The sequence below is a fragment of the Artibeus jamaicensis genome, unplaced genomic scaffold (assembly GCF_021234435.1).
Source record: "Artibeus jamaicensis isolate MK-2021 breed Jamaican fruit bat unplaced genomic scaffold, CSHL_Jam_final contig_525, whole genome shotgun sequence".
NCBI lineage: Eukaryota > Metazoa > Chordata > Mammalia > Chiroptera > Phyllostomidae > Artibeus > Artibeus jamaicensis.
The window spans coordinates 6,182,792-6,200,836 of record NW_026521874.1 but is presented as its reverse complement, the minus strand read 5'-3'; the positions used below and the strand labels follow the sequence as shown (position 1 = coordinate 6,200,836).

General features: G+C 43.5%; 1 protein-coding gene across 2 annotated transcripts in view; it reads left to right on the top strand.

Annotated features, from left to right (window-relative positions):
* The window catches only part of SLC8B1 (solute carrier family 8 member B1), a 41,411-nt gene that overhangs the window by 18,168 nt on the left and 5,198 nt on the right, over positions 1–18,045 (top strand). The window lies entirely within an intron of this gene.

Sequence of the window (18,045 nt, the reverse complement as noted above, 5' to 3'; positions counted from 1 at the left end):
GATGGGCACCTAGGTTGCTTCCAACTCTTGGCTATTGTAAATTGTGCTGCTATGAACATTGTGGTGCATAGGTTCTTTGAAATTGATGTTTTAGGATTCTTGGGGTATAATCCTAGCAGTGGAATTGCTGGGTCAAAAGGCAGGTCAATTTTTATTTTTCTGAGAAAATTCCATACTCTTTTCCATAATGGTTGTACCAGTCTGCACTCCCACCAACAGTGAACTAAGGTCCCCTTTTCCCCACACCCTCTCCAACATTTGTTGTTTGTTGCTTTGTCTATTATAGCCATCCTGACTGGTGTAAAGTGGTATCTCATTGTGGTTTTAATTTGCATCTCTCTGATAGCTAACGATATTGAGCATCTCTTCATGTGTCTCTGGATATTCTGTATGTCCTCTTTAGAGAAGTGTCTGTTCAAGTCCTTTTCCCATTTTTTAATTGGGTTTGATGTCTTCCTAGAGTGGAGTCGTGTAAGTTCTTTGTATATTTTGGAGATTAAACCTTTGTCTGAGGTATCATTGGCAAATATGTTTTCCCATACAGTTGGTTGTCTTTTTAATTTAATACTGTTTTCTTTAGCCCTGCAGAAGCTTTTTATTTTGATGAGATCCCATTTGTTTATTCTTTCCTTTATATTCCTTGCTCTAGGGGACATATCCGTAAAAATGTTGCTGCGTGGAATATCTGAGATTTTCTTGCCAATGTTCTCCTCTAGGACTTTAATGGTGTCATGGCTTATATTTAAGTCTTTTATCCACCTTGAATTTATTTTGGTGTATGGTGTAAGTTGGTGCTCAAGTTTCATTTTTTTGCACGTAGCTGTCCAGTTCTCCCAACACCATTTGCTGAAGAGGCTATCTTTACTCCATTTTATGTTACTGCCCCCTTTGTCGAATATTAATTGACTGTAGAGGGTTGGGTTGATTTCTGGGCTCTCTGTTCTGTTCCATTGGTCTATGTGCCTGTTTTTATGCCAGTACCAGGCTGTTTTGATTACAGTGGCTTTGTAATACAGTTTGATATCAGGTATTGTGATCCCTCCTACTTTGTTCTTCTTTCTCAAAAGAGCAGCTGCTATTCGGGCTCGTTTATGATTCCATATAAATTTTTGAAGTGTTTGTTCTATGTCTGTGAAATACGCCATTGGTATGTTAATAGGTATTGCATTGAATCTGTATATTGCTTTGGGTAGTATGGACATTTTGATGATGTTAATTCTTCCAATCCGTGAACATGGTATATGTTTCCATTTGTTTGTGTCTTCCCTGATTTCTTTCTTCAGTGCTGTGTAGTTTTCTGCATACAGGTCTTTTACCTCTTTGGTTAGGTTTATTCCCAGATATTTTATTTTTCCTTTTGCTATATCGAATGGGATTTTTTCCTTGATTTCTGCTTCTGCTGATTCATTGTGAAAGCTTTTATTTATTTATTTTATTGATTATGCTGTTACAGTTGTTCTATTCCCCCCTTCATTCTCCTCCACCCTACCCCCCGTCCCCACCACTACCCCCCCTTTAGTTTATGACCATGTGTCTCAAGTCCTTTAGATTCTGTATTTCCCATGCTAGTCTTGCCCCCCCCCCCATCTATTTTCTATCTACTGTCTATGCTACTTATTTTCTGTACCTTCTCCCCCCTTCTCCTCCTCCCACTCCCCTGTTGCTAACCCTCCTTGAGATCTTCATTTCTATGTTTCCACTCCTGATCTAGCTGTCCTTTTAGTTTGCTTTTGTTTTAGGTGTGGTTGTTAATAACTGTGAGTTTGTTGTCCTTTCACTGTTCATGTTTCTTTAACTTCTTTTTCTTCGATAAGTCCCTTTAACATTTCATATAATAAGGGCTTGGTGATGATGAACTCCTTGAATTTGATCTTATCTGAGAAGCACTTTATCTGTCCTTCCATTCTAAATGAAAGCTTTGCTGGATAGAGCAATCTTGGTTGTAGGTCTTTGGATTTCATGACTTGGAATACCTCTTTCCAGCCCCTTCTTGCCTGTAAGGTCCCTTTTGAGAAATCTGCTGACAGTCTGATGGGGACTCCTTTGTAGGTGACTGTCCCCTTAGCTCTTGCTGCTTCTAGGATTCTCTCCTTCATTTTAATTTTGGCTAATGTAATGATGGTGTGCCTTGGTGCGTTCCTTCTTGGGTCCAACTTCTTTGGGACTCTCTGAGCTTCCTGTATTTCCTGGAAGTCTATTTCCTTTGCCAGATTGGGGAAATTCTCCTTTATTATTTGTTCAAACAAGATTTCCACTGGTGGCTGTGCCTTTCCCCCTTCTGGTACCCCTATAATTCGGATGTTGGAGCGTTTAAAGATGTCCTGGAGGTTCCTAAGACTCTCCTCATTTCTTTGAATTCTTGCTTCTTGACTCTTTTGTGTTTGGCCATTATTTGCTTTCTTCTGGTCCACTCCATTGATTTGAGTCCCAGTTTCCTTTTCATTGCTATTGGTGTCCTGTGCAATTCCATTCATTTCAATTAGTTTCGCCTTCATATATTTGTCTAATTTGTGGCTATAATCAACCAGTTCTGTGAGGATCCTGATCACCGGTGTTTTAAACTGCGTCTGAGAGTTTTGCTATTTCTTCATCGTTTAGATTTATAGGCTCTGGGGCTTTGAGATCTTCTTGAGCCATTTTTGGTGTGTTCGTGTCCTTTAAGTGTGAGGAGCGGAGCCTTGGACTCCCAGGTCGCTGGGTTGTGATGCTGTATGTGGGGGCGTGGTCAGAGCGGGGAAATGGCGGCCCCCTGTGCTGTGTCGTGCTGCTGGGTGAGGAGCAAAGCCTTAGGTGGTGCACCAGGGCGGGGCCACTCAGAGTCACTGGGTTATGACACTGTATGTGGAGGTGGGGTCAGAGCAGGAAAATGGCGGCACCCTCCCTGCCACTTGCTGTGGGGACCCGCTGGGTCCCGGTCCAATCGCCCACTCCCTCGCTTGTCTATCCGCGCACCAGTGCGTGACCACAGTCAACCCGCAGCCCTGCTCCCTCGCTGTTTCCCCCGCGATCACTCGCTTAGTCGCTGGCTCGCTGGCTCGGTCACTCATTAGATCCAACCCTGGGCCTGAGTCCTTCTGACCGTGTTTTCCTGTGCAACCCTGCTCCACCAGCTGCTGGTTTCGCCCCTTAATGGTCAGGCTGAAGAATTTGTTGTTAACAGACTTCCGAAAAGTTTAATTTTCTGTGTTCTGGCTGTGTTTTCTGTTGGTAATATCTAGTTGTCTCTAAACTTGGTTGTGGGAGAAGGCATGGCATATCCACCTATGCCTCCATCTTGGCGGAAGTCCTCTGGACATTGTATATAAGTGGCATCCTACCATACGTGGCTTTTGGTGGCTGGCTTCTTCCACTTATTAGCAAAATGTGTTTCAAGTGTATCCACATTGTACCATGTGTTAGTAAGTAGTGCTTTTTCATGGCCGAGTAATATTCCATCGCGTGGCTTTAGCGCTTTTTGTGTGTCTGTTCATTGGTTGATGGACATTTGGGGATATCATGGTGTAGCCATGAACATTTGTGCAAAAACTTGTGGGGACATTCCCCCTTGATTCTCTTGGGTGTATTTTTTGGAGCAGAAATGCTGGGCCATATGGTAATGGTGTGTCGGCCTTCTTGAAGACCTTCCAGACTCTTCTGTGATGCTAGCCAGGACACACCTAATGATCTCAGGTTCCTAATGATCTCAGGCCAGTGGAGGAACTGTTTGCTCTTCGTGGGGGGGTCTTTCCCCATTCCCTTTGCTCTGCAGTACTCCAAAGAATTTTTAGGCAATTTGTCCAGAGACCTTTTCTTCAAAAGTTTACTTAAGCTCTGGCTGGTGTGGCTCAGTGGATTGAATGCCAGACTGAGAACCAAAGGGTCCTGGGTTCGATACCCAGTCAGGACCCAGGCCTGGGTTGCAGGCCAGGTTCCCAGTGAAGGGCACATGAGAAGCAACCATGCAATGATGTTTCTCTCTCTCCCTTTCACCCTCCCTTCTCCTGTCTAAAAATAAGTGAATTTTTTTTTGCCTTTGAAAGCTTTTTTTTTTTTTAATATATAATTTTATTTAGTTATTTTTCAAGTACATTTTTTTTAATCTATTTCTCCCATCCCACCCCACCCCCCCGCCCGGTCTCCCCCTCCCTCCCATTCCCCCCCCCCCAGTCCTCATCTCTGTGTCTTTCATACTTGTTCCTCAAAATCCCTCCCCCTTTTTCCCCTTAAGTTCCCATCCCTCTCCCCTCTGTTCGCTGCCCACTTGTTCTCTATTTCAGTGTCTTTGTTTTTATTCTGTTTGCTTGTTTGTTTTATTCTTTAGCTTCCTGTCAAAGGTGAGATCATATGGTATTTGTCCTTCAATGCCTGGCCTATTGCACTCAGCATAATGCTTTCCAGTTCCATCCATGTTGTTGCAAAAGGTAGTAGCTCCTTCTTTCTCTCTGCTGCATAGAATTCCATTGTGTATATGTACCACAATTTTTTGATCCATTCGTTCACTGATGGGCACCTAGGTTGCTTCCAACTCTTGGCTATTGTAAATTGTGCTGCTATGAACATTGTGGTGCATAGGTTCTTTGAAATTGATGTTTTAGGATTCTTGGGGTATAATCCTAGCAGTGGAATTGCTGGGTCAAAAGGCAGGTCAATTTTTATTTTTCTGAGAAAATTCCATACTCTTTTCCATAATGGTTGTACCAGTCTGCACTCCCACCAACAGTGAACTAAGGTCCCCTTTTCCCCACACCCTCTCCAACATTTGTTGTTTGTTGCTTTGTCTATTATAGCCATCCTGACTGGTGTAAAGTGGTATCTCATTGTGGTTTTAATTTGCATCTCTCTGATAGCTAACGATATTGAGCATCTCTTCATGTGTCTCTGGATATTCTGTATGTCCTCTTTAGAGAAGTGTCTGTTCAAGTCCTTTTCCCATTTTTTAATTGGGTTTGATGTCTTCCTAGAGTGGAGTCGTGTAAGTTCTTTGTATATTTTGGAGATTAAACCTTTGTCTGAGGTATCATTGGCAAATATGTTTTCCCATACAGTTGGTTGTCTTTTTAATTTAATACTGTTTTCTTTAGCCCTGCAGAAGCTTTTTATTTTGATGAGATCCCATTTGTTTATTCTTTCCTTTATATTCCTTGCTCTAGGGGACATATCCGTAAAAATGTTGCTGCGTGGAATATCTGAGATTTTCTTGCCAATGTTCTCCTCTAGGACTTTAATGGTGTCATGGCTTATATTTAAGTCTTTTATCCACCTTGAATTTATTTTGGTGTATGGTGTAAGTTGGTGCTCAAGTTTCATTTTTTTGCACGTAGCTGTCCAGTTCTCCCAACACCATTTGCTGAAGAGGCTATCTTTACTCCATTTTATGTTACTGCCCCCTTTGTCGAATATTAATTGACTGTAGAGGGTTGGGTTGATTTCTGGGCTCTCTGTTCTGTTCCATTGGTCTATGTGCCTGTTTTTATGCCAGTACCAGGCTGTTTTGATTACAGTGGCTTTGTAATACAGTTTGATATCAGGTATTGTGATCCCTCCTACTTTGTTCTTCTTTCTCAAAAGAGCAGCTGCTATTCGGGCTCGTTTATGATTCCATATAAATTTTTGAAGTGTTTGTTCTATGTCTGTGAAATACGCCATTGGTATGTTAATAGGTATTGCATTGAATCTGTATATTGCTTTGGGTAGTATGGACATTTTGATGATGTTAATTCTTCCAATCCGTGAACATGGTATATGTTTCCATTTGTTTGTGTCTTCCCTGATTTCTTTCTTCAGTGCTGTGTAGTTTTCTGCATACAGGTCTTTTACCTCTTTGGTTAGGTTTATTCCCAGATATTTTATTTTTCCTTTTGCTATATCGAATGGGATTTTTTCCTTGATTTCTGCTTCTGCTGATTCATTGTGAAAGCTTTTATTTATTTATTTTATTGATTATGCTGTTACAGTTGTTCTATTCCCCCCTTCATTCTCCTCCACCCTACCCCCCCGTCCCCACCACTACCCCCCCTTTAGTTTATGACCATGTGTCTCAAGTCCTTTAGATTCTGTATTTCCCATGCTAGTCTTGCCCCCCCCCCCCCCATCTATTTTCTATCTACTGTCTATGCTACTTATTTTCTGTACCTTCTCCCCCCTTCTCCTCCTCCCACTCCCCCTGTTGCTAACCCTCCTTGAGATCTTCATTTCTATGTTTCCACTCCTGATCTAGCTGTCCTTTTAGTTTGCTTTTGTTTTAGGTGTGGTTGTTAATAACTGTGAGTTTGTTGTCCTTTCACTGTTCATGTTTCTTTAACTTCTTTTTCTTCGATAAGTCCCTTTAACATTTCATATAATAAGGGCTTGGTGATGATGAACTCCTTGAATTTGATCTTATCTGAGAAGCACTTTATCTGTCCTTCCATTCTAAATGAAAGCTTTGCTGGATAGAGCAATCTTGGTTGTAGGTCTTTGGATTTCATGACTTGGAATACCTCTTTCCAGCCCCTTCTTGCCTGTAAGGTCCCTTTTGAGAAATCTGCTGACAGTCTGATGGGGACTCCTTTGTAGGTGACTGTCCCCTTAGCTCTTGCTGCTTCTAGGATTCTCTCCTTCATTTTAATTTTGGCTAATGTAATGATGGTGTGCCTTGGTGCGTTCCTTCTTGGGTCCAACTTCTTTGGGACTCTCTGAGCTTCCTGTATTTCCTGGAAGTCTATTTCCTTTGCCAGATTGGGGAAATTCTCCTTTATTATTTGTTCAAACAAGATTTCCACTGGTGGCTGTGCCTTTCCCCCTTCTGGTACCCCTATAATTCGGATGTTGGAGCGTTTAAAGATGTCCTGGAGGTTCCTAAGACTCTCCTCATTTCTTTGAATTCTTGCTTCTTGACTCTTTTGTGTTTGGCCATTATTTGCTTTCTTCTGGTCCACTCCATTGATTTGAGTCCCAGTTTCCTTTTCATTGCTATTGGTGTCCTGTGCAATTCCATTCATTTCAATTAGTTTCGCCTTCATATATTTGTCTAATTTGTGGCTATAATCAACCAGTTCTGTGAGGATCCTGATCACCGGTGTTTTAAACTGCGTCTGAGAGTTTTGCTATTTCTTCATCGTTTAGATTTATAGGCTCTGGGGCTTTGAGATCTTCTTGAGCCATTTTTGGTGTGTTCGTGTCCTTTAAGTGTGAGGAGCGGAGCCTTGGACTCCCAGGTCGCTGGGTTGTGATGCTGTATGTGGGGGCGTGGTCAGAGCGGGGGAAATGGCGGCCCCCTGTGCTGTGTCGTGCTGCTGGGTGAGGAGCAAAGCCTTAGGTGGTGCACCAGGGCGGGGCCACTCAGAGTCACTGGGTTATGACACTGTATGTGGAGGTGGGGTCAGAGCAGGAAAATGGCGGCACCCTCCCTGCCACTTGCTGTGGGGACCCGCTGGGTCCCGGTCCAATCGCCCACTCCCTCGCTTGTCTATCCGCGCACCAGTGCGTGACCACAGTCAACCCGCAGCCCTGCTCCCTCGCTGTTTCCCCCGCGATCACTCGCTTAGTCGCTGGCTCGCTGGCTCGGTCACTCATTAGATCCAACCCTGGGCCTGAGTCCTTCTGACCGTGTTTTCCTGTGCAACCCTGCTCCACCAGCTGCTGGTTTCGCCCCTTAATGGTCAGGCTGAAGAATTTGTTGTTAACAGACTTCCGAAAAGTTTAATTTTCTGTGTTCTGGCTGTGTTTTCTGTTGGTAATATTTAGTTGTCTCTAAACTTGGTTGTGGGAGAAGGCACGGCATATCCACCTATGCCTCCATCTTGGCGGAAGTCCTCTGGACATTGTATATAAGTGGCATCCTACCATACGTGGCTTTTGGTGGCTGGCTTCTTCCACTTATTAGCAAAATGTGTTTCAAGTGTATCCACATTGTACCATGTGTTAGTAAGTAGTGCTTTTTCATGGCCGAGTAATATTCCATCGCGTGGCTTTAGCGCTTTTTGTGTGTCTGTTCATTGGTTGATGGACATTTGGGGATATCATGGTGTAGCCATGAACATTTGTGCAAAAACTTGTGGGGACATTCCCCCTTGATTCTCTTGGGTGTATTTTTTGGAGCAGAAATGCTGGGCCATATGGTAATGGTGTGTCGGCCTTCTTGAAGACCTTCCAGACTCTTCTGTGATGCTAGCCAGGACACACCTAATGATCTCAGGCTCCTAATGATCTCAGGCCAGTGGAGGAACTGTTTGCTCTTCGTGGGGGGGTCTTTCCCCATTCCCTTTGCTCTGCAGTACTCCAAAGAATTTTTAGGCAATTTGTCCAGAGACCTTTTCTTCAAAAGTTTACTTAAGCTCTGGCTGGTGTGGCTCAGTGGATTGAATGCCAGACTGAGAACCAAAGGGTCCTGGGTTCGATACCCAGTCAGGACCCAGGCCTGGGTTGCAGGCCAGGTTCCCAGTGAAGGGCACATGAGAAGCAACCATGCAATGATGTTTCTCTCTCTCCCTTTCACCCTCCCTTCTCCTGTCTAAAAATAAGTGAATTTTTTTTTTGCCTTTGAAAGCTTTTTTTTTTTTTAATATATAATTTTATTTAGTTATTTTTCAAGTACATTTTTTTAAATCTATTTCTCCCATCCCACCCCACCCCCCCGCCCGGTCTCCCCCTCCCTTCCATTCCCCCCCCCCCCAGTCCTCATCTCTGTGTCTTTCATACTTGTTCCTCAAAATCCCTCCCCCCTTTTTCCCCTTAAGTTCCCATCCCTCTCCCCTCTGTTCGCTGCCCACTTGTTCTCTATTTCAGTGTCTTTGTTTTTATTCTGTTTGCTTGTTTGTTTTATTCTTTAGCTTCCTGTCAAAGGTGAGATCATATGGTATTTGTCCTTCAATGCCTGGCCTATTGCACTCAGCATAATGCTTTCCAGTTCCATCCATGTTGTTGCAAAAGGTAGTAGCTCCTTCTTTCTCTCTGCTGCATAGAATTCCATTGTGTATATGTACCACAATTTTTTGATCCATTCGTTCACTGATGGGCACCTAGGTTGCTTCCAACTCTTGGCTATTGTAAATTGTGCTGCTATGAACATTGTGGTGCATAGGTTCTTTGAAATTGATGTTTTAGGATTCTTGGGGTATAATCCTAGCAGTGGAATTGCTGGGTCAAAAGGCAGGTCAATTTTTATTTTTCTGAGAAAATTCCATACTCTTTTCCATAATGGTTGTACCAGTCTGCACTCCCACCAACAGTGAACTAAGGTCCCCTTTTCCCCACACCCTCTCCAACATTTGTTGTTTGTTGCTTTGTCTATTATAGCCATCCTGACTGGTGTAAAGTGGTATCTCATTGTGGTTTTAATTTGCATCTCTCTGATAGCTAACGATATTGAGCATCTCTTCATGTGTCTCTGGATATTCTGTATGTCCTCTTTAGAGAAGTGTCTGTTCAAGTCCTTTTCCCATTTTTTAATTGGGTTTGATGTCTTCCTAGAGTGGAGTCGTGTAAGTTCTTTGTATATTTTGGAGATTAAACCTTTGTCTGAGGTATCATTGGCAAATATGTTTTCCCATACAGTTGGTTGTCTTTTTAATTTAATACTGTTTTCTTTAGCCCTGCAGAAGCTTTTTATTTTGATGAGATCCCATTTGTTTATTCTTTCCTTTATATTCCTTGCTCTAGGGGACATATCCGTAAAAATGTTGCTGCGTGGAATATCTGAGATTTTCTTGCCAATGTTCTCCTCTAGGACTTTAATGGTGTCATGGCTTATATTTAAGTCTTTTATCCACCTTGAATTTATTTTGGTGTATGGTGTAAGTTGGTGCTCAAGTTTCATTTTTTTTGCACGTAGCTGTCCAGTTCTCCCAACACCATTTGCTGAAGAGGCTATCTTTACTCCATTTTATGTTACTGCCCCCTTTGTCGAATATTAATTGACTGTAGAGGGTTGGGTTGATTTCTGGGCTCTCTGTTCTGTTCCATTGGTCTATGTGCCTGTTTTTATGCCAGTACCAGGCTGTTTTGATTACAGTGGCTTTGTAATACAGTTTGATATCAGGTATTGTGATCCCTCCTACTTTGTTCTTCTTTCTCAAAAGAGCAGCTGCTATTCGGGCTCGTTGATGATTCCATATAAATTTTTGAAGTGTTTGTTCTATGTCTGTGAAATACGCCATTGGTATGTTAATAGGTATTGCATTGAATCTGTATATTGCTTTGGGTAGTATGGACATTTTGATGATGTTAATTCTTCCAATCCGTGAACATGGTATATGTTTCCATTTGTTTGTGTCTTCCCTGATTTCTTTCTTCAGTGCTGTGTAGTTTTCTGCATACAGGTCTTTTACCTCTTTGGTTAGGTTTATTCCCAGATATTTTATTTTTCCTTTTGCTATATCGAATGGGATTTTTTCCTTGATTTCTGCTTCTGCTGATTCATTGTGAAAGCTTTTATTTATTTATTTTATTGATTATGCTGTTACAGTTGTTCTATTCCCCCCTTCATTCTCCTCCACCCTACCCCCCCGTCCCCACCACTACCCCCCCTTTAGTTTATGACCATGTGTCTCAAGTCCTTTAGATTCTGTATTTCCCATGCTAGTCTTGCCCCCCCCCATCTATTTTCTATCTACTGTCTATGCTACTTATTTTCTGTACCTTCTCCCCCCTTCTCCTCCTCCCACTCCCCTGTTGCTAACCCTCCTTGAGATCTTCATTTCTATGTTTCCACTCCTGATCTAGCTGTCCTTTTAGTTTGCTTTTGTTTTAGGTGTGGTTGTTAATAACTGTGAGTTTGTTGTCCTTTCACTGTTCATGTTTCTTTAACTTCTTTTTCTTCGATAAGTCCCTTTAACATTTCATATAATAAGGGCTTGGTGATGATGAACTCCTTGAATTTGATCTTATCTGAGAAGCACTTTATCTGTCCTTCCATTCTAAATGAAAGCTTTGCTGGATAGAGCAATCTTGGTTGTAGGTCTTTGGATTTCATGACTTGGAATACCTCTTTCCAGCCCCTTCTTGCCTGTAAGGTCCCTTTTGAGAAATCTGCTGACAGTCTGATGGGGACTCCTTTGTAGGTGACTGTCCCCTTAGCTCTTGCTGCTTCTAGGATTCTCTCCTTCATTTTAATTTTGGCTAATGTAATGATGGTGTGCCTTGGTGCGTTCCTTCTTGGGTCCAACTTCTTTGGGACTCTCTGAGCTTCCTGTATTTCCTGGAAGTCTATTTCCTTTGCCAGATTGGGGAAATTCTCCTTTATTATTTGTTCAAACAAGATTTCCACTGGTGGCTGTGCCTTTCCCCCTTCTGGTACCCCTATAATTCGGATGTTGGAGCGTTTAAAGATGTCCTGGAGGTTCCTAAGACTCTCCTCATTTCTTTGAATTCTTGCTTCTTGACTCTTTTGTGTTTGGCCATTATTTGCTTTCTTCTGGTCCACTCCATTGATTTGAGTCCCAGTTTCCTTTTCATTGCTATTGGTGTCCTGTGCAATTCCATTCATTTCAATTAGTTTCGCCTTCATATATTTGTCTAATTTGTGGCTATAATCAACCAGTTCTGTGAGGATCCTGATCACCGGTGTTTTAAACTGCGTCTGAGAGTTTTGCTATTTCTTCATCGTTTAGATTTATAGGCTCTGGGGCTTTGAGATCTTCTTGAGCCATTTTTGGTGTGTTCGTGTCCTTTAAGTGTGAGGAGCGGAGCCTTGGACTCCCAGGTCGCTGGGTTGTGATGCTGTATGTGGGGGCGTGGTCAGAGCGGGGGAAATGGCGGCCCCCTGTGCTGTGTCGTGCTGCTGGGTGAGGAGCAAAGCCTTAGGTGGTGCACCAGGGCGGGGCCACTCAGAGTCACTGGGTTATGACACTGTATGTGGAGGTGGGGTCAGAGCAGGAAAATGGCGGCACCCTCCCTGCCACTTGCTGTGGGGACCCGCTGGGTCCCGGTCCAATCGCCCACTCCCTCGCTTGTCTATCCGCGCACCAGTGCGTGACCACAGTCAACCCGCAGCCCTGCTCCCTCGCTGTTTCCCCCGCGATCACTCGCTTAGTCGCTGGCTCGCTGGCTCGGTCACTCATTAGATCCAACCCTGGGCCTGAGTCCTTCTGACCGTGTTTTCCTGTGCAACCCTGCTCCACCAGCTGCTGGTTTCGCCCCTTAATGGTCAGGCTGAAGAATTTGTTGTTAACAGACTTCCGAAAAGTTTAATTTTCTGTGTTCTGGCTGTGTTTTCTGTTGGTAATATTTAGTTGTCTCTAAACTTGGTTGTGGGAGAAGGCACGGCATATCCACCTATGCCTCCATCTTGGCGGAAGTCCTCTGGACATTGTATATAAGTGGCATCCTACCATACGTGGCTTTTGGTGGCTGGCTTCTTCCACTTATTAGCAAAATGTGTTTCAAGTGTATCCACATTGTACCATGTGTTAGTAAGTAGTGCTTTTTCATGGCCGAGTAATATTCCATCGCGTGGCTTTAGCGCTTTTTGTGTGTCTGTTCATTGGTTGATGGACATTTGGGGATATCATGGTGTAGCCATGAACATTTGTGCAAAAACTTGTGGGGACATTCCCCCCTTGATTCTCTTGGGTGTATTTTTTGGAGCAGAAATGCTGGGCCATATGGTAATGGTGTGTCGGCCTTCTTGAAGACCTTCCAGACTCTTCTGTGATGCTAGCCAGGACACACCTAATGATCTCAGGCTCCTAATGATCTCAGGCCAGTGGAGGAACTGTTTGCTCTTCGTGGGGGGGGTCTTTCCCCATTCCCTTTGCTCTGCAGTACTCCAAAGAATTTTTAGGCAATTTGTCCAGAGACCTTTTCTTCAAAAGTTTACTTAAGCTCTGGCTGGTGTGGCTCAGTGGATTGAATGCCAGACTGAGAACCAAAGGGTCCTGGGTTCGATACCCAGTCAGGACCCAGGCCTGGGTTGCAGGCCAGGTTCCCAGTGAAGGGCACATGAGAAGCAACCATGCAATGATGTTTCTCTCTCTCCCTTTCACCCTCCCTTCTCCTGTCTAAAAATAAGTGAATTTTTTTTTTGCCTTTGAAAGCTTTTTTTTTTTTAATATATAATTTTATTTAGTTATTTTTCAAGTACATTTTTTTAAATCTATTTCTCCCATCCCACCCCACCCCCCCCCGCCCGGTCTCCCCCTCCCTTCCATTCCCCCCCCCCCCAGTCCTCATCTCTGTGTCTTTCATACTTGTTCCTCAAAATCCCTCCCCCCTTTTTCCCCTTAAGTTCCCATCCCTCTCCCCTCTGTTCGCTGCCCACTTGTTCTCTATTTCAGTGTCTTTGTTTTTATTCTGTTTGCTTGTTTGTTTTATTCTTTAGCTTCCTGTCAAAGGTGAGATCATATGGTATTTGTCCTTCAATGCCTGGCCTATTGCACTCAGCATAATGCTTTCCAGTTCCATCCATGTTGTTGCAAAAGGTAGTAGCTCCTTCTTTCTCTCTGCTGCATAGAATTCCATTGTGTATATGTACCACAATTTTTTGATCCATTCGTTCACTGATGGGCACCTAGGTTGCTTCCAACTCTTGGCTATTGTAAATTGTGCTGCTATGAACATTGTGGTGCATAGGTTCTTTGAAATTGATGTTTTAGGATTCTTGGGGTATAATCCTAGCAGTGGAATTGCTGGGTCAAAAGGCAGGTCAATTTTTATTTTTCTGAGAAAATTCCATACTCTTTTCCATAATGGTTGTACCAGTCTGCACTCCCACCAACAGTGAACTAAGGTCCCCTTTTCCCCACACCCTCTCCAACATTTGTTGTTTGTTGCTTTGTCTATTATAGCCATCCTGACTGGTGTAAAGTGGTATCTCATTGTGGTTTTAATTTGCATCTCTCTGATAGCTAACGATATTGAGCATCTCTTCATGTGTCTCTGGATATTCTGTATGTCCTCTTTAGAGAAGTGTCTGTTCAAGTCCTTTTCCCATTTTTTAATTGGGTTTGATGTCTTCCTAGAGTGGAGTCGTGTAAGTTCTTTGTATATTTTGGAGATTAAACCTTTGTCTGAGGTATCATTGGCAAATATGTTTTCCCATACAGTTGGTTGTCTTTTTAATTTAATACTGTTTTCTTTAGCCCTGCAGAAGCTTTTTATTTTGATGAGATCCCATTTGTTTATTCTTTCCTTTATATTCCTTGCTCTAGGGGACATATCCGTAAAAATGTTGCTGCGTGGAATATCTGAGATTTTCTTGCCAATGTTCTCCTCTAGGACTTTAATGGTGTCATGGCTTATATTTAAGTCTTTTATCCACCTTGAATTTATTTTGGTGTATGGTGTAAGTTGGTGCTCAAGTTTCATTTTTTTGCACGTAGCTGTCCAGTTCTCCCAACACCATTTGCTGAAGAGGCTATCTTTACTCCATTTTATGTTACTGCCCCCTTTGTCGAATATTAATTGACTGTAGAGGGTTGGGTTGATTTCTGGGCTCTCTGTTCTGTTCCATTGGTCTATGTGCCTGTTTTTATGCCAGTACCAGGCTGTTTTGATTACAGTGGCTTTGTAATACAGTTTGATATCAGGTATTGTGATCCCTCCTACTTTGTTCTTCTTTCTCAAAAGAGCAGCTGCTATTCGGGCTCGTTTATGATTCCATATAAATTTTTGAAGTGTTTGTTCTATGTCTGTGAAATACGCCATTGGTATGTTAATAGGTATTGCATTGAATCTGTATATTGCTTTGGGTAGTATGGACATTTTGATGATGTTAATTCTTCCAATCCGTGAACATGGTATATGTTTCCATTTGTTTGTGTCTTCCCTGATTTCTTTCTTCAGTGCTGTGTAGTTTTCTGCATACAGGTCTTTTACCTCTTTGGTTAGGTTTATTCCCAGATATTTTATTTTTCCTTTTGCTATATCGAATGGGATTTTTTCCTTGATTTCTGCTTCTGCTGATTCATTGTGAAAGCTTTTATTTATTTATTTTATTGATTATGCTGTTACAGTTGTTCTATTCCCCCCCTTCATTCTCCTCCACCCTACCCCCCCGTCCCCACCACTACCCCCCCTTTAGTTTATGACCATGTGTCTCAAGTCCTTTAGATTCTGTATTTCCCATGCTAGTCTTGCCCCCCCCCCATCTATTTTCTATCTACTGTCTATGCTACTTATTTTCTGTACCTTCTCCCCCCTTCTCCTCCTCCCACTCCCCTGTTGCTAACCCTCCTTGAGATCTTCATTTCTATGTTTCCACTCCTGATCTAGCTGTCCTTTTAGTTTGCTTTCGTTTTAGGTGTGGTTGTTAATAACTGTGAGTTTGTTGTCCTTTCACTGTTCATGTTTCTTTAACTTCTTTTTCTTCGATAAGTCCCTTTAACATTTCATATAATAAGGGCTTGGTGATGATGAACTCCTTGAATTTGATCTTATCTGAGAAGCACTTTATCTGTCCTTCCATTCTAAATGAAAGCTTTGCTGGATAGAGCAATCTTGGTTGTAGGTCTTTGGATTTCATGACTTGGAATACCTCTTTCCAGCCCCTTCTTGCCTGTAAGGTCCCTTTTGAGAAATCTGCTGACAGTCTGATGGGGACTCCTTTGTAGGTGACTGTCCCCTTAGCTCTTGCTGCTTCTAGGATTCTCTCCTTCATTTTAATTTTGGCTAATGTAATGATGGTGTGCCTTGGTGCGTTCCTTCTTGGGTCCAACTTCTTTGGGACTCTCTGAGCTTCCTGTATTTCCTGGAAGTCTATTTCCTTTGCCAGATTGGGGAAATTCTCCTTTATTATTTGTTCAAACAAGATTTCCACTGGTGGCTGTGCCTTTCCCCCTTCTGGTACCCCTATAATTCGGATGTTGGAGCGTTTAAAGATGTCCTGGAGGTTCCTAAGACTCTCCTCATTTCTTTGAATTCTTGCTTCTTGACTCTTTTGTGTTTGGCCATTATTTGCTTTCTTCTGGTCCACTCCATTGATTTGAGTCCCAGTTTCCTTTTCGTTGCTATTGGTGTCCTGTGCAATTCCATTCATTTCAATTAGTTTCGCCTTCATATATTTGTCTAATTTGTGGCTATAATCAACCAGTTCTGTGAGGATCCTGATCACCGGTGTTTTAAACTGCGTCTGAGAGTTTTGCTATTTCTTCATCGTTTAGATTTATAGGCTCTGGGGCTTTGAGATCTTCTTGAGCCATTTTTGGTGTGTTCGTGTCCTTTAAGTGTGAGGAGCGGAGCCTTGGACTCCCAGGTCGCTGGGTTGTGATGCTGTATGTGGGGGCGTGGTCAGAGCGGGGAAATGGCGGCCCCCTGTGCTGTGTCGTGCTGCTGGGTGAGGAGCAAAGCCTTAGGTGGTGCACCAGGGCGGGGCCACTCAGAGTCACTGGGTTATGACACTGTATGTGGAGGTGGGGTCAGAGCAGGAAAATGGCGGCACCCTCCCTGCCACTTGCTGTGGGGACCCGCTGGGTCCCGGTCCAATCGCCCACTCCCTCGCTTGTCTATCCGCGCACCAGTGCGTGACCACAGTCAACCCGCAGCCCTGCTCCCTCGCTGTTTCCCCCGCGATCACTCGCTTAGTCGCTGGCTCGCTGGCTCGGTCACTCATTAGATCCAACCCTGGGCCTGAGTCCTTCTGACCGTGTTTTCCTGTGCAACCCTGCTCCACCAGCTGCTGGTTTCGCCCCTTAATGGTCAGGCTGAAGAATTTGTTGTTAACAGACTTCCGAAAAGTTTAATTTTCTGTGTTCTGGCTGTGTTTTCTGTTGGTAATATTTAGTTGTCTCTAAACTTGGTTGTGGGAGAAGGCACGGCATATCCACCTATGCCTCCATCTTGGCGGAAGTCCTCTGGACATTGTATATAAGTGGCATCCTACCATACGTGGCTTTTGGTGGCTGGCTTCTTCCACTTATTAGCAAAATGTGTTTCAAGTGTATCCACATTGTACCATGTGTTAGTAAGTAGTGCTTTTTCATGGCCGAGTAATATTCCATCACATGGCTTTAGCGCTTTTTGTGTGTCTGTTCATTGGTTGATGGACATTTGGGGATATCATGGTGTAGCCATGAACATTTGTGCAAAAACTTGTGGGGACATTCCCTCTTGATTCTCTTGGGTGTATTTTTTGGAGCAGAAATGCTGGGCCATATGGTAATGGTGTGTCGGCCTTCTTGAAGACCTTCCAGACTCTTCTGTGATGCTAGCCAGGACACACCTAATGATCTCAGGCCAGTGGAGGAACTGTTTGCTCTTCGTGGCGGGGTCTTTCCCCATTCCCTTTGCTCTGCAGCACTCCAAGGAATTTTTAGGCAATTTGTCCAGAGACCTTTTCTTCAAAAGTTTACTTAAGCTCTGGCTGGTGTGGCTCAGTGGATTGAATGCCAGACTGAGAACCAAAGGGTCCTGGGTTCGATTCCCAGTCAGGACCCAGGCCTGGGTTGCAGGCCAGGTTCCCAGTGAAGGGCACATGAGAAGCAACCATGCAATGATGTTTCTCTCTCTCCCTTTCACCCTCCCTTCTCCTGTCTAAAAATAAGTGTATTTTTAAAAAATTTACTTAAAAATTTTTATGTTTTACTTTTTCACTTCTACATTTCAGTTTTTACTGATTAAAAAAATTGTGCTTTTCATTTTTGGAACTCTGAAGCGGGGTCCGAACCTGCCAGGCAGGGCAGTGCCCTGATTGGGAATCAAACCGGTGACCTTTCTCTCTGCGGGACGACAGCCAACCGGCAGAGCCACACTGGTCAGGGCAACAAATCAGCTGTTTGGAGAAACTGTCTCAGCCGGTGTTGTGGCAGTCCCTGAAGCCCTGACACACATCACGACAGGGAGGGACCTTGAAAAGACTATGCTCAGTGAACACGTGGTCATGAAGGACACATGTGTAAATAAATGGGTCATTTGTATGACTCGTCTAGCACAGGCGGCTCCATAGAGACAGGATGCAGAGTGCAGGGGCCAAGGTGACGGGTGGGAGCGCCCACTCACAGGGAGTTTGGGGTCAGTGGCATTTGGTCTGTGGACCGGAAACCCAATGAAAGCTGTGGGAGCCTCTTCCGCTAAGTAGTATTGAGCTAATGTTTTCCTGGGTACTGTGTGTGCTGTGCTCTAACGTCTGTGTGCTGTGCTCTAATGTCTTTGCAT